The 14,106-nt window shown below is 45.2% G+C and overlaps 1 protein-coding gene across 3 annotated transcripts in view; it reads right to left on the bottom strand.

The window, feature by feature from the left end:
* Nucleotides 1–14,106, bottom strand: part of SERTAD2 (SERTA domain containing 2) — a 75,233-nt gene that overhangs the window by 31,046 nt on the left and 30,081 nt on the right. The window contains exon 2 of one of the 3 annotated variants that reach the window (XR_013776648.1): nucleotides 10,885–11,409. The exons of the other annotated variants lie outside the window; for them this stretch is intronic. The gene's annotated coding sequence lies outside the window, so the exon portion shown is untranslated. Of the gene's footprint in view, nucleotides 1–10,884; nucleotides 11,410–14,106 lie in introns of those variants that run through there. 3 annotated transcript variants of the gene reach the window in all.

Genomic DNA, 14,106 nt, shown 5'->3' with positions numbered 1-14,106 from the left:
CATTATGCTGTCAGCCCAGCCTAAGGGCTGTTATTTAATTTACTTGAGGAGGTAAGTGAAAGCCCCTTCATGCAAATGCTTACAATGTGATCTGGAAAACAGCAGGCGTAATTAGATAAAATGGCAGCAAAGCCCACCAGGGAAATAATGTTAATTCATGAGGATTTTCCTCTCCACCTCCCTCTCAGTGATGTTTAAAGCCAAGGAGGGGAGGAAAAAAAAAAGAAAAAAACAGAATGCACCTCAATGATCTATCAAGTAGCAAAACAGGACAGTAACCAGTGGGGTCATCTAGAAGACGCCTCTGCATGACACCCCTGCAGGACTGGCAGCTCGTGTTCCTTAGTGATGCAGCACAGAAAGCAAAAATTGCTCTGTCACTGTCATAAGTTAATCTGAGTAGAGACATAACGAGCCATCACCCCTAAACTTCACATCATCTCCTGACCAAGGCCTAGCCAGGCCATGGAGATTTGTCACATGAAAACATCACTGCAGCCCCCTGCCCCCACTAACAATAACAACACCAGAAATCTTCTGCAAGTCCTGAAAGAAGATCTGGCATTTTCAACCCACTCATTAATTCTTTCCCTCAAAAATATCCAGGAAAGGGTTCTGACCAAACTGCCATAGCATTGGTGGCAAAGGGGATCACAAAGACACCCCAATGCCAGCACATGTGACACTGATATGACAGATGGAAGCTCTCCCAGTGACCTCAGGAAACCACAGCTCTGTGTTTCTGTTGCTGCTGCCTTCTCCCTCCCACCTAGAAGCCAGCCAGGAAAGCCACCTCCTGATTGCTGACCTGCCACTACCAAAATGGATTCCAATTAGCCAACTCACTCACAGCTATTAGGAAAGAGAGACATTTTTTGTTGTTGAGTAATTACTCCTCATGAAATGGCTTACATCCCTAGTTGATTAGGTCACAGCACACTGTGAACAAATTGATGTAACAGAGATATCTTTAACCTGATAAATTAAGGCATACTTTCTCAATATAGGAAGCTTAATTGAAGCCACGCATGGGGTATTTACCAAAGGCATCTAGAAACAGAACTGTAACATGCACAAACAATGGTTGAGATCCAAAGACAGCAGCCCATACACATCCAACTTGCATACTTATTGGAGGGGGGGAATAAAAAGAAGCTAGTTTGTCTGCTTACTGTGAGGATAGTAAATGACTCAAAGTGAACAGAGTAGCTTGACATCAGCAGCTAAATATGTAAAGGCAAAATTCAGGTTGCACATGTGAAAGACATTTTGTTTGTTTGCTTCCCTACATACTTTCCCTCATCTATCAGAGGAGAAAACCCTTTTTTTTTTCTAGTCAGGGATTTACTTGCTGAAGCAATTAGAGATACACAAAATATATAGAAAACCTGAATAACACACAATAAATGTGCCACAGTGAATGTTCCCAAAATATAGCCCGTGAAGTCCCCCTAGAAGAATCTTGAAGTCAGCTTGGGTTGTATTGCAAGTAAGTTTGATTGCATTTTCTCTCCCTTCACCAAGTCCTAATTTTTAATGTTCCTCCACAAATAAAACTTCATTTGCCTGGAAAACAGCAGCTCCTCCACCATTTCTATCAAGTCATCCACTGTAGTACACTGGTTTATTTAAAACCAAATCCAAATGCCCAAGCCCGTAAATACTGACTGCTTCCTGATTTTGGGACTTGCCCATCTATTAAAAAGGAAGCTGTTCACTTTACAGACCGTGGCCCTAATCTTTCAAACAGTTTCGCCCGTGCTTAGCAGGAGCACGCGAGCACCTCGGTCCAATGTAAGCATTTGCTGAAGTGAGGCCAATGTTTCCTGTTGTAGTTAAAAGCACATTATACAGTGAGGATGGAAAAATATGTCTGCGACACAAAATCTGCCCTTCTCTTCCCATTTCAGGATGAGGGGGTCGGGAAAGCTCTCCCAGTGTAAATGAGTGTGACAAGGGTAGAGCGAGTGCCACGAGCAGCTTCATACTGTGTTGGCTTTCTAAGTCCGGAAACCAAGCGGGTGTCATTTAATCTCCCAGATTAAAATCACTTAGCGAATATTGTATTGTTTCAGTGCTCTCGCTGTCAGCGCAGCGCTGGGGCCTCGCCGGCGCTCTGCTGCTCGCTAACTCGCCACTAATGAAACCTCGCGCAGGAGCAGCTGCCGGAATCTGTGTCAAACTGCATCTGGCACCCATCTATCTTCCAGCCATCTAAATTCACCTCTGAAATCATACAAAAGCAGCCGCAGAGCTCCCTGCAGCCACTCCAACACACCAGGCTTTGTCTCATCAAGCCTGTTAAGCAATTTAAAGCAATTTATTTTTTTAATTTGCCTTGTGTTTTACAGCGGCAGCTTTCACAAAAGCAGCGAAGAACTTAAGGAAAAACTGGGGGGGAGGGGGGGGGAAGGGAGGGAAAAAAGTGCCCCCTTTTCTTCTGGTTTTTTTTTTAAGAAAAAAAAAAAAAAGCCTGTCAAGCTCTCAGTAGACTATCATTAAACCAGTTTTGGCTGAAACTGTATGTTTAGGGGTTTTCCAATGGAGACACTCTGGTGCCTGCAACACTCAGACAGGGAGGGGAGGCTTCTATACAATTGTTGAATTGTTGTCATGGCTATTAAATATGCTGTAGCACAAATACCCAACAGGGCTGAAGGTTTGTTGCGTATTGGCTCTGGAGAGGTATCAAAAATACTGGTATTAACTAGTAGATAACTGAGTTATACAAACACTGAATAAAAGATTCAGTCAAAAGTTTTAAAAGGTTTATTAACTTCTCTCCAAACCCTTCCCCCCCTCCTCCCAACTGGGGCTTTAAGTACTCTGTAAAATAAATTTGAAGTATTTTACATTTACCATAGCATTAATTTGACTGAAGGTCCTCTAAAGTTTGGGGTAAAACTGTCTCCTCTCTTTGCATTTTCTGCAGAGGACAGGAGTTTTGCTCCACCGTCTCGTTAGGCTCATGAGTGGCAGTTTGAGAGAGTGGCACAGTAAAGCCATTACTTGCTGACTAAAACAGGTCAATGAAAAACAAGCTAGTGACTGAAATTGAAACTTCGCATTTCTCTCAAGAAAAGGGTGCCTTGTCAAGATAGAGTCTAGCATGTCTATTAAGCAAGTTTCAGAGCAGCAGTGCTCAGCACAGCAGCACCGAGGGGACACGGCTCCTGGCGCAGCCCCAGCCCAGCCGGGACAGACGCCGTCCTCTCCCGCCAGAGCCCGGCCAGCTGCCGGGAAGGAGCACTGAGGAACACGGTGAGCAGAGGCAGGGGACGTGCCGGGCTCCCCTCCCAGGCTGAAGCTGTCCATCCAGCCAAACAGGTCATGATCCAGGTCTCAGTGACACCCAGCCACACGGCACGGAGGACTCCAGGTGAGTGTGCCGGGCCCTCCGCGAGGGCAGCGGTGGGCGAGTCTGGGAGGGGTTTCCTAGACTGAACCCTGCACACGGCGGAAGGAGCAGGAGAAACAGGATCTGTCAAACCATCTAATTAAGCAGCATTTTCCCCACACAGATTCATACACATCTCTCCGGGCTATAGGGCCCTCATTTCTTGCCTCAGCCTAAAACAGACTGACTGTATTTTGCATTTCTATGACAATTTGTTCTCAGCACTTCTCAGGAAGAAGTACAATGTACACATCCTATGAAAATGATCACACCCTCGTAGATCCTCTGTCTCTGCTGCTAATTCCATCGTACCCATCCGCTGTGCAGCTAACCTTTTGCAGCAACCAAAATAATCTGAAAAAAAAAAAGGGAAGTGTTGCTTCTTTCCTGTGAGCTTCCCAAAGTAACCACTGCAACAAGAAATCGCATTTTTCAGCAAGGGCTACTAGTCCAACTGCTGGCATTGCTGCTCCTCTACCCACTAACTGAAAAGGGGATTTGGATATGCCCTGCATAGGATCACTTTATAGGGATGTCCAAAATGAAATCACCATTGCTAAGAGGCTGAGCGAGTATCCTGGGCAGTCCCCTCCAGCCCCCAGTTGAGCTCAACAGCAAGACTGACATTAGCCCCAGGACTGTGGCCACCAGGAAAAGCCACAGAGATCGACAATTCATTTTTTACAGGCCAATGGGCTGACCTCTGGGCATCAGTGGAACAAGTCAGCATAAAGGTGACAAAGCTCTGTATACCATTATAAATCATGCAAACCAACCAGCAGAAAATCCGTGTGCTGATCATATTAGCTTATAGCTCCTCTTTACTTCTTCCCTGTGCAGGCAGCGTCCTCCCCCCACAGCTCCCAAGGCCCATCTGGAGGAGTCAGGAGGGGCGTTCTCACATCCTGCTCCCTGAAGAAGCCGGTCCTGCTCGCCGAGCGCTCGCCAACGTCACGCCAAGCGATGACGCAAGCCGTGACTGCTGTCCAGGTGGTGGGGTGTGACCTATTTCTGGGCTGCAGGGGTTTGGTTTGGGAGCAATGTGCAACGTCTAGTGATGGAGATGGGAAGAGGAGAAAACTGTAAGAATGTCAGGAATTGATCATATTTTACATATTGGCTCCATGTTTTTAGAGGGATGTAAGAGGCCAGAACAAAAGCAGTGCCACAGCCTCAGGATCTTAACAACATCAATCTGGAGTGGAAGTAAGATGGAGAAAGCATCCCCATTAGGAAAGAAAAACTTTTGCTGCTACAGAATTAACATCCCCAAAATCTGATTTCCTTAACAGCATATGGCATCAAAAGGAGAAATATTTTAAAGACACAAAGGCGTTACACTTCTCCCATGTCTTCCAACAAGCATATTCATTCAAAAACAACCAGCACCACTACCAGGTGTCTCAGGTTTTATGCATGAATAAGCTGTCCTGTAACTGGCACAAAATTTCATTTACCAAGTGGAGTATTTCTTCAATCATTCAACTCTGACATGATATATGCAACCAAATGAGCTTTGTAGCAACAGGGTAAATTTTCACAGCTAATTCTCTCTCTTGCAAGATTTTCCTTGGCATTTGGCTGAAGCATCATTGGTTTGCTTGTCACTTGATGATTTTACCATATTTTAGAGCAGCTACACTGACCCAAAAGGACACCAGCACTGTCCTACACAAACAAACAGTATTTCAAAATTTACAGCATTGCCCTCAAGTTGCAGTCCACAGGGCATCCCACTGAGGTTATGAAGAAAAGGGAAAAAAATGCACTTGATTTGCACAATGCACAGTGTTCTTTTAATTAATAGAGACTCTCAGTTGGTCTGTACCTACTTTTTTCAAATCTTCAGGGCTTTCCAACCCTCCCAATCCCTTCATCCATAGGAAATTCTCTGCATATACCTATGCTAGCATTTCATCTGGTATACACAAGGCAAATAGAGTTGTGGTAGGTTTGTAATATGTGGCACATACACACTGCCTATCCAGAGAACAAACAAAAGCTCTCCAAAAGACCCCATTTCCTCTACTGGTTACAAAAAGCTCCTCAGTTCAAATTTCCAGGAACTCCTAGAAGAGCAGGCAAGCCTTGGTGCCTACATCCCTTAAATATAATTTGAGGGGAGTTATTGTTTCAATAACAAAAGGAAGTTGGGTTTTTTTTCATGGGGGAAACCAGAAAACCAAATAGAGCTTCTTTATATTAGGTGCTGTGTTCATGTAATGAGTTTTTCTGTGGTGTAATAGTTTTCAAAACAGGGCAGCCAAGAATTGCTTTTCCCAGTTATCTATAAATCAGGGTTGGAGAGAAAAGAAACAGTCCCAGAGTGTGGTATGCATCAATCTGAGCAATCACTCCATCGAGTCATGCAGGTAAACAGCTACACAGCATCAATTAGCAACACAAAAAAGGGGCCATCTGCAAACCAGAGTACAGGAAAAAAAAAACTTACAACTTTGCCAACCAGCCACTTGTCTGCTTGAAGAGAGGGAAAAGGGAGCTACCTCAAATTGTAGAGGTCACCAGAAGTAGGCACAGAGATCAGAGTATGGAGCAGTACAGACAGAGCAAGGGGAGAAGCCTCCTGAATGGAGAAGAAAATAAGAGCTAGAAATTGGGCAGGGGGCTTGCAGGCAAACATGAGATAAAACAGTTATATATATATACACACAGCTGCAAACTGGTACAGAAAGAGTTCCAAAGCGAGGAGGTGAAGAGGGAAAGGCAATGGCAAGAGGGGGATCTAGACCTGATTATGGCAGAAAACAGTTTGGGCTCTTTTTTTTTTGTCTTTCCCCACAGTATTCTGGATAAAAATAATAGGGAGAGAAGTGTGATTCCAAGAGGCCAAGGATGGGAAAATTTACCATACTAGAAGGAAAAGATGACTTAGTTTGAACAAGAGGTTTAAGCAGAAGAAAATCAAGAGGAGAGAAGAAAATCTGGAAACTTATGTAGAGAAGATAGCAGCAGGATTTAGCAACCATAAGGAATAGGAAGGGGGATGGGTAAGGAGAGGGGAGTTAAAAACAACAGAATTACAGCTATGTTTCATGGCACTAATTCAGCAAAGAAACAGCCTCAAATGGATGTAAACAATGGACTATTCATTAGGGGTTTCATTCCCTGCAACCCAGCAAACTATTGTCTGCAAGTTTTAAATACTCCCTTCACACACACACACACACACACACACACAAACTAAATAACAGAAAATGTGAAACATCAGATAATCTCAACAACGTGTCTCAAAATCACTGCCCTCAAGCATGCACTATGCTTGGCAGAGTCTTCTTCCCACCATCTGCCAGCACGTGGAGGAAAATAAATAATTAACACACATCTGGGGTCAGACTGTGAGCTACAGCACCCAGCCTGAAACTCATGCCTGAGCAGAGGACAGGCAGTGACTAACAGCAAATGTGAACTGAGCTCTGGGCAGCCTCTCCAACCTGTCCCACCCTAAGCATCCTGTCCCCCTTGCTATGGGAGCCTCCCACACTGACAGATGATGTGTGTTTCTACCCCACACTACCCACCTGACACGACAGCTGAGCAAGCAATTCAAAGTTTGGGGCTACATTTTCAGTTGCAGAAGGTTCAAATTTCTTCTGATGCCACTACTACAGTAAGGGATAGCTTGGATAGGTAGAAAATAAGTTTCACATCTGGTTTTGCTCATCTAAGTTTCATCTGTTAGGGCTCTCCAGTTATTACTGGAGCACTCTTTCCTGAGCACCAGGGCACACAAGAGGGCATGCAGATGTGATTCAAATATCCTTGTCTTGTTCTCAAAGGTGATTTGGCTCTTTGGACTGTCTCAGAGCAAGCCTCCAACCCACAGCCCCTCAGAGGGAAGGGGTTTGTGCTTCCCAGGAAAGGGCTAGCAACCATGGGAGGCATTTGTAAGGGCAAGATGGAAGAAGAGGCAGATAACTTGGGCTTTCTTTTTCCTCATCTATTGAAGGCATCTGCATAAAGGACCTTTCACAGTGTGTCCCTCCTGTATTCGTAGGCAAAGGCTCAAAGGATCTATCCAGTCTGCAGACCTGCAGAGCACAGGCTGTGCATCCTCACTCAGTATCTCTCATGGTAAGACGTGACCTGTCTTTCAGGAATCTGGAGGACTGCAGGGAGCAGTTCCTCCCAAGAGGTTATCTCACAGCTTTTCTTCCTCTTGCTCAGGTCTAAAGGTACATTAGCACAGTGACTGCTCAGTGTTACATGACATTGCTCCCACCAGGAATTACACAAACATAAGCAGACCTTGGACTCTCTTCAGATTTTCACCCAACTTCTTCAAACTCCTACTGCTTGCACTGAAGGTCTGTGGAGATGAGGGACAGAATCACAGAATCTGTTGAGCTGGAAGGGACCCACAAGGATTGTCAAGTCCAACTCCTGGTCCTACACAGAACCATCTCCAATAGTCACACTGTGAGAAGGGATGAGACTTTTCTTATCCTTAGTTTTGGGCATATGGGTGACGACAAAGCACCTAAATTTGTTCTGTCTGTTATCCAGAAGTGCAGTGTGTTTATTGAGCAGCAGTGGAAGCACGCAAACAACACACAGCCCAGACAGGGAAAAAACAGCCTGGAAAAGTGGCAGGAGGGGAAGAACTTGACAGTTTTAATTCAATTTGTGTCTTTCATATTGCATGTACTCTCTTTGTTCATGCTACACAGTACACAAGCAGCATATACAAAAGATCAAAAATTTGTCCACCAAACTGGGAAAAATAAAGACAGAGAAGTTGAAACACGTTGAAAGCTGAAAATACGCAGATTCACTTATGGTTCCCCTCTGATCTCAGCATGCTTCACATTTAGGGTTCATGGAGTACCTCAGTATAGCAAATACACACTGACAACTACTGCAGGTCAGGGACACCTTCACAATCGCCACATGGGCAGCAAGAAGCAAAATCCTTGTGTGCAACACTGAAATTCCCCTTTCCAGCTCTCTGAAAAGCCCCCAGGGCTGCCCCTAAAGGCAGTCTTTGGGGTTATAGGAGACAAGTCCCAGAGCTTCTGCAGCTCTGTATGTGTTTTAAAATTAACTTAAACTTTCAGGGGGAAGGAAGATAATTTCTACTTCTTTTCACTGCAGGGATAGTCAACAAAATGTTAAATGAAGGTTGGGGAGAAAAACTGAGGAAGCACAGAGAGCGGGTGCTGTAAGTCACGTGTGGTCTCCAGCATATGGATAACAGTCACACTCAAATAAGGAAATCAAATGTCACTCCACTGCTACCCTGTCCAAAATTAATCTCTCTACTGATTCCCAAGAACATGCAGTTTCAAAAGCTAAGTGTGTGCTTGCAGGAACAGGCAGGCAGTAGAAAACACACACAGGGAAATACCTGGAGTTTGTTCTACTCCTCTTTTACCCAAAGTCCTTTTTATTAAGTGCTTTTCACTGAGCTATACAAGCAAAGGAAGCAGGAGAGGAAGGGGGCAGAGGGAGGAGGAAAGGGGGAAATGCAGCATTTCCCATCAGCTCTACCAAATGAGAGGCATGGTAGGGAAAGCCAGACAAGTGCAAATGAGCAACAAAAAGGACTAATACATGGAGATCAGCAAAAGGAAAACCAGCATACAGGGGAAAGACCAAGAGAATACACAGAAAGGAAAAGAGCATGTGAGAAGGCTCTTTTGGTGGGACGAACTACTGAGGAAACAGCCAACACATACCAGCACTCTAAGAACCAAACATAATCAGCTGAAGGTTTGAAGACAGCATCCTAACACAGAGGAGAAGAGATTCTGTCTGAGGAAAAAAACCTGGTCTTGAAAACCCCACCCAGACATGAAATGCTAGATAGGAGATAATAATGAGAAGGTAAAAAAAAAACCAAACAAAAAAACAAACAAACAAAAAAACCCCACAGGGGTTTGGCTTTCTTTTATACACTGCAATCTTCACTCGAGTTCATATCTAACTTGGAAAGCATCAAATCTCAATTTCAGAAAAAAGATCCAAGTTTGAATTAGTCAGCCCATAAAGGATATTTAGTCACCACCTCTAATCAGCTTCCTATCACAACCAAGGACATGCCAAATATCTGAAGTAGACTAGGTTTAAAAACTAAAACAGTACCAGAAATAGTAACAATTCCTGGCTGAGTCACATTTTAAGCTACACACATTACCCATTCAAAGGATTTAATTTGAACACTGTTATTGTTGAAACTTGTTGGTTTGCCTTATTTTGGTAGCTCGGATGAGTAGGAACAACATTTCCTGTACTACGGACGAGATGCTTTTTGATCGTTACAGGGTTTTTCCTTCCTCCTGTTCTGAGCCTTCAAACACCTCTATTGATGGGAACTTTCCCTGCAGACAGTGTCCTTCCCAAGGGCAGACCTAGAGAAAAGATGACTTGACTTAGAGATTTAACAGAGACACGGGGGGTGATGAAAATCTTCACTTGGGTGTATGCAGTGTGTGAGCCAATGAAGCTGCAACCAAATGTCTTCACTCTTTCTCCTGTAACTTGATACCTGGCTTTAGCGATCCCTCCAGCTCTTGAATTAGGAATGGAAAATATGAGAGCTCTGTATCACAGCAAAGCTTTAGAGACAGGGGAAGAAAAAAAATATAGGACATATTAGGGCTACTTGCAAATGGTATTTGCTTTACACTGGACTTAAACACCTGACAACACCACATGCAGGCTCTGTGTAACCACATGTACTCACGGGCACCCATGCTCCAAAGCACTGCCCAGCCATGTCAGAGCTGGTGGTTTCAAGACTGATCCTGAATCAGGCCTAAAGCCTGATTTCCAAAGCAATTCCCTTTACTTCGTACCTCTCTGCTCCAACAGCTCTGGGTGCAAATAATGGCATCTGGGAGCAAACAGCTACCAGTAGTGCTGAGGGAGCAAGACATTAAAAACTCCAATAGCTGTTTGTGTGCATAACTGCAGTTTGTCATGAGAGTAAAACAGGATGCTGGGCTGAAAGCTTTCTGAAAATGGTGTCCCTAATCGTCACACTCATTTCCAAGTCCTTAGAAAAATATTTTTAAAGCATCTGTCTAGTTATATCTCTTATTACGTGCTCTCAGCCACAAACCGGCAAATTTCAAATCCTCAAAGAGGCACAAGAGCCCTTCCCTGAACACGAGCTCTCTCAGCACTTTGTGGTATCCTGGCCTTCCCAGACTGCTCTCTGCACCAGGGAAGGGCACAGTGCGCTCGCAGGCTCACCAGGAAAAACCTTCTCCCTGAGCATTGTGGCTCAGCCATTTCAGTGACACAATTACAGCACTTGCCAAGGAGCTTGCATCATGTAACATGCTGCGAGGCTTTTCACGGCAGCGCGGCCTCCCTTCGGGGGCCCATCCCCGCACGCCGTGCCGCAGCGCGCCGCAGCTCCCAGCCCCCGCCGCCACAGGAACAGCTCCTGCGCTCCTGCAGCCTGCGGAGCTCGGCTTAGCGCTGCCGTCCAGGGCTCACGGGAAGGATGAGACACCTTCAGAGTACCACCACTCGTCTTCACAAGAAGGTTTTGATGAAAATCAGGTGGGGAAGTGACAGAACCAGCAAGAACTACTTTTGCTGTGTTCTCAGGACTACGAATTTGTGGTACTGCTGCTTGCTTGACAGAGGTCAAATTTCACTAATGCAGGATTAAGTACTGTCCGTGGAACCATACGATGCTAACGGCAAGCAGTGCTGAAGATCCAGGTGGAAACAAAGCTTAATTTTGCCTTCTTCTTCTGATTTACAGACTGGTGACAAGATTTGTAAACCAACAGGCTATAGCCATGCCATGCCATGTACCAATAAAGCTGGAGCTCTGCTGGGATGGTGAGGAACGAGCAGTGTGCACTGCAAACTAAAAGAGTACAAAACCCCAGCAAATTAAGCAGTTTGTTCCTGAGCTGAGGTTTGTAGAGATCTGATGAGCTGCAGGATATTGGCTCTCCATCTTGCTTCCAGCTGCTTCTACAGATGTCCAGGCTCCTCACTGCCAAGAAGAGCTAGGAGGCTAGTGAAAGCAGCTGGAAGAGAGGGAGGCGGAGGAGGAGTCAGGCTTGCACCCTCTGGGGAGGGCACAAAGAGGAGGAGGAGGGAAGCAGGCACTGCCCACACGTACTCTACAACTCTGGCTGAAGGTGCTGACCACTGGGAAAAGGCATAATGTTCATGGAGAAGGGAATGAGGAATGAGTATTTTTTCTTTTTTTCTTTCTTCCCCCCCCCTTTTTTTTTTTAAGGAAGCTAGGGAAGAAAATTAGGTCATTGAGTAGCATCTCTGCAAGAATGTGGGAGCAAAGAGGGCAGAGATTCAAGAAAGAACCAACAAAGAGAGGAGGGAGTCAGAGAATCAGAGAGAAATAAAAGTGATCAAATATTAGTGGTGTATGCAAGAGCAAGAGAATCACTGAGCAGATGGGAGGAGGGAAGAAGAAATGATTAATAGGGAGTGTGAGGCCCTTCCCCCTCCCTCAAGCAGGACTAATCACGTGGAAGACAGCTAAAATCTTACTTCCTAATATTGCTTTGCTGCAGTAGCTGCTACATGATGGAGGAGAGCAAGCCCATCCCCAGGAAAATCTCCCTAAAAGATGGGAACAAACCCCTGAAAACAACACAAGCACAATGCTGGTTTTGGCTGCTGGTGCTAAAGGGACATCTGTCAGGATGGATCTGTCACATCCTGAGAACTGATACCTGGTGCTCCTGCAGAACCACCAAGTCCTGCAGTGAGTCTAAAGCTGCATTCCTGCTTTCACCCTGGTCACCTCTCCTGCCTCCAGCCTTAGAGAGGAAAATGACTGGCCTTTCCATGCAAGTCAAATGCCTATGTTCAACTTCCCTACACCAGCAGCCAAAAATCTCATTGCCTGATGCCAGAGCTCTGGCCAAGCATTTGTGGGGTCACACCTGGATATGAATGTGCTGCCTCCTCAGCACAAAGGTGCAGGGTGAGCATTACAGCACCAATTGGAGGTGCAGGTCAGCTCTGCCCAACTCACTGGGCCAGAGCCAGCTCTCCTGCCATGGGAAGCACAGGCTCCCTTTCCACCATGTGTTTCTCAGGCTTGGCCATCACAAAACGGGGGAGAAGAAGAGCCATTGCCACAGAAACAGTTCCAGATAAATACATTTGCTCAAAAGAGGCTCCCGTGGATTTCTGGTGACAGCCTGTCACCAGGACTGCTCTGCACAAAGCTCCCACAAGACTCAAGTACACAGTCCTCTTCCTGAAATATATGCTAAACAGCCATTCCTTCCTACGTTTTACAGGTGCTAACATGTTCATCCATCCCCTCACTTTTTTCTTCCATGGGCTGAGCAACCCCAATACCTACACTTTCTCTGTACAGGTCATGTCTGCTAAATCATCCATTCATGCTATCTTCCTCCCACCCTTTTTTTTTTGACCCACTTTTGAGTTGTTTTGCTGGTTTAAAGGCTGAGCAGAAAACTGGTTCAAGACTCCAGCTGAGACCTCACCAAGCTGAGCTGAGTGGAAGGATTGCTGTATCCTTTTGGTTATAAACCTCAGCTTGCCTTTTTCACAACCGGTGACTCACAGCCTGGAATCCACCATCAATTCCATCCCCCCTCTGCAGTGCTGCTGCTCAGCCAGCCACCTCCCATTCTGGGTCTGGGCAGCCCATTATTCCCACCTAAGTTAACAACTTTGTGCTTGTCCTTTTCTGACTAACCACTTATTTTTTCCAAGTGATTTTTCTAGTTGGTCAAGATTTTAAATCCTAACCCTGTTTTCAAGAAAACTCAGAGGTCCTGCCATGTCAGTATCATTTGCAAGTGTAATCAGCACCCACAGCAGAAAAATCCCCACTGCATGTCACTTCTGGGAAGGACACACATGAATTGACACTGTGGACACAAACTGATCGAAGAGCATTTGTGACATTGCACCCTGCAATGTCCAGTCCCTGGAATTTCCCTGGGAAAACCTGAGAGTCTCAATAAAATATGGAAGACAAAACTTATTAGGGATATAATGCAAATATGCTCTGCCACAGGACATAATTAAAATAATTCACATCAAGTGCCACACTGCTATTTAATCCAGTGTAAGGGAGACAACCGCAGCTGATTTCGGGGGAAAAAAAGAGGAAGAAAAAAAAAAGGTGCAAAAGCCTCAGCAAGACAAAAGTGAAAAGGAACATTTGCCTGATCATGATGGTGGAGCATCCAGCAGAACTAACTGTGATGTCTCCTGCAAGAAACAGGCAGGTTCCCCTAAAAACTTTCACCAGCAAGCATCACTCTTTCTACAGCATTCATCAAAGCCATATCAATCAAGACATGATTTTCCTCCAGGGCTTTGACATTACACTATGATGGCAAATATCTTTAGACTGATACAAAGTCTGAGCAAAAATTCAACTGTGTCCAAAGGCGAGGAGGCAGAGATAGGCAGAAAGGGTGGCTGTGCTTGCCTCAGACAACTGACCTGGAAAAAAGGACCTGAAGACATTTCACACCCAAGTTCTGGTCACCATATATAGCTCATGGGCAATATGGCAGAAGGGCACTTGGATCCCAAGCAGTGTTTTAGGACAGCAAATTGCAGCTGTCCTACAGGACACCACTTATTAATCCTGCAGCAAAACATACTGGGCTATAAATTCCATCAATTGCCCACTGTTTAAAGAAATTAGTTTTCTTTAGAAGAGGAGCATGCTGTTATAAACACACCTGACTCAAGTCCATCTGATC

This window comes from Erithacus rubecula, assembly GCF_903797595.1.
Source record: "Erithacus rubecula genome assembly, chromosome: 2".
NCBI classification, from domain to species: domain Eukaryota; kingdom Metazoa; phylum Chordata; class Aves; order Passeriformes; family Muscicapidae; genus Erithacus; species Erithacus rubecula.
The sequence above is the reverse complement of the archived record's forward strand: the minus strand, read 5'-3'. Positions and strand labels throughout refer to the sequence as shown.